Source organism: Protobothrops mucrosquamatus, unplaced genomic scaffold (genome assembly GCF_001527695.2).
Source record: "Protobothrops mucrosquamatus isolate PMUCROS unplaced genomic scaffold, P.Mucros_1.0 scaffold4019, whole genome shotgun sequence".
In the NCBI taxonomy this organism is placed as follows: Eukaryota; Metazoa; Chordata; class Lepidosauria; order Squamata; family Viperidae; genus Protobothrops; species Protobothrops mucrosquamatus.
The window spans coordinates 76,561-78,474 of NW_015389956.1; positions in this window are offsets into that span (position 1 = coordinate 76,561).

The following is a 1,914-nucleotide window of genomic DNA, read 5'->3' on the forward strand; positions in this document are numbered from 1 at the left end:
GACTGACCACGTTACTTGAATGTTTAAAGACCTCGGACTGTATTTCGGATTCTCTCTTTTGAAACTGCTCAGGCAAGCGTGTATTCACACAGACTCATTAGGTTTATGATGTGTGTGTCATTCTTTCTTATCTCCGTGACCTTGAGTAAATTCCTGTCCTAATCAGACTGTATGTGAAACTACTTGCAGCCAGAGGCGTATGTGTCTTCCATTGTTTGGAGGCTTGCCAGAAACATGGGAGCATTTGGGGAAAATTTGGAGCAATTAAAGGGCGGTTTGAATTGCCAGCTGACTGTGTTGCCTCTGTGCTGTGCCCTGGGTCATCCCACATGCACACAAACAAATACACTTCTTTCCATGTACACAACTTGGATACACAATGCCGTGTCATTCTGGGTCTTCTTCTGCGTCCTCTTTCCTAACTGTCGCCTCTTTTAATTCCAAATATATCTTTTTTGCTTGGAATGTATGATCTGCTGGTTGTGTGTGTGTGTGTGCCTCTCTCTCTCTGTGCATGTGTGTGTTTCCTTTCTGTCCATTAAGCACAACACCACAATGCTTTCCAGTTCAAGGATCATCAGATGCCTTGATTCTTCCAGTTCCTCCAAACACAGCTGGGAGCCCATTATGTGCACGTAATAGACTGCCACTCTGTTTGGTGCATCCAAAGGCAGACCATTTCAAGGCCAGCGGTGCCCAAAATAGCAACTTTCCAAGGGATCAGAGGACCTATTTACAAAGAGAAACACTCGTGTGCTTGGTGAAAAGAGAGGCAAGATCCCACAATGAAAGTTTTCACACCCACCAACAGGCCTCCACAATCAAACAACAGACGGTGGTTTGATTGTCTGTTTGTTTGCAGCCTCCATGATTGCTGCTGACTCCGAAGTGAATGACAGCTCCAATTTTGGCAGCCGTCCGGGCAGCGCTTGTTTGTTTGTTTCTTTGCTAACAGAAGTGGAGGTTTCTTTCATTGTCCAAGAATATTTTTGCCCAGCAGCGACGACAGCTTAAAAAGCCAACCATCCAGCTTTCGATTTCACCAATCCACGGAAACAAACAGCGGGTTCAATTTTAGAAAACAAGCACTTTTCTAAAATCAGATTTCTCTGAACAAGGCACAGTTATTTGGGCTTAGAAGTCGTGCTGAGCCATGAAACACTGGCTTACAAGCCACAACAGTGAGGCTGGACCCACATCCCTTGTCAGAAAGAACAGAAGGAATGACATTGGATAGAATAGAATAGAATAGAATAGAATAGAATAGAATAGAATAGAATAGAATAGAATAGAATAGAATAGAAAATAGAAAATAGAAAATAGAATAGAATAGAATAGAATAGAATAGAATATAGAATATAGAATATAGATTAGAATGGACTAGAAAATAGAATAGAATAGAATAGAATAGAATAGAATAGAATAGAATAGAATAGAATAGAATATAGATTAGACTAGACTAGACTAGACTAGACTAGACTAGACTAGAATAGAATAGAATAGAATAGAATAGAATAGAATATAGAATAGAATAGAATAGAAAATAGAATAGAATAGAATAGAATATAGAATAGACTAGACTAGACTAGACTAGAATAGAATAGAATAGAAAAGAAAATAGAATAGAATAGAATAGAATAGAATAGAATAGAATAGAATATAGAATATAGAATATAGACTAGAATAGACTAGAATAGTCAAAAATAGAATAGAATAGAATAGAATAGAATAAAATAGAATAGAATATAGACTAGACTACACTAGACTAGAACAGAATAGAATAGAATAGTATATAGAATAGAATAGAATATAGAATAGAATAGAATATAGAATAGAATAGTATAGAATATAGAATATAGAATATAGAATATAGAATATAGAATATAGAATAGAGAATATAGAATAGAGAATATA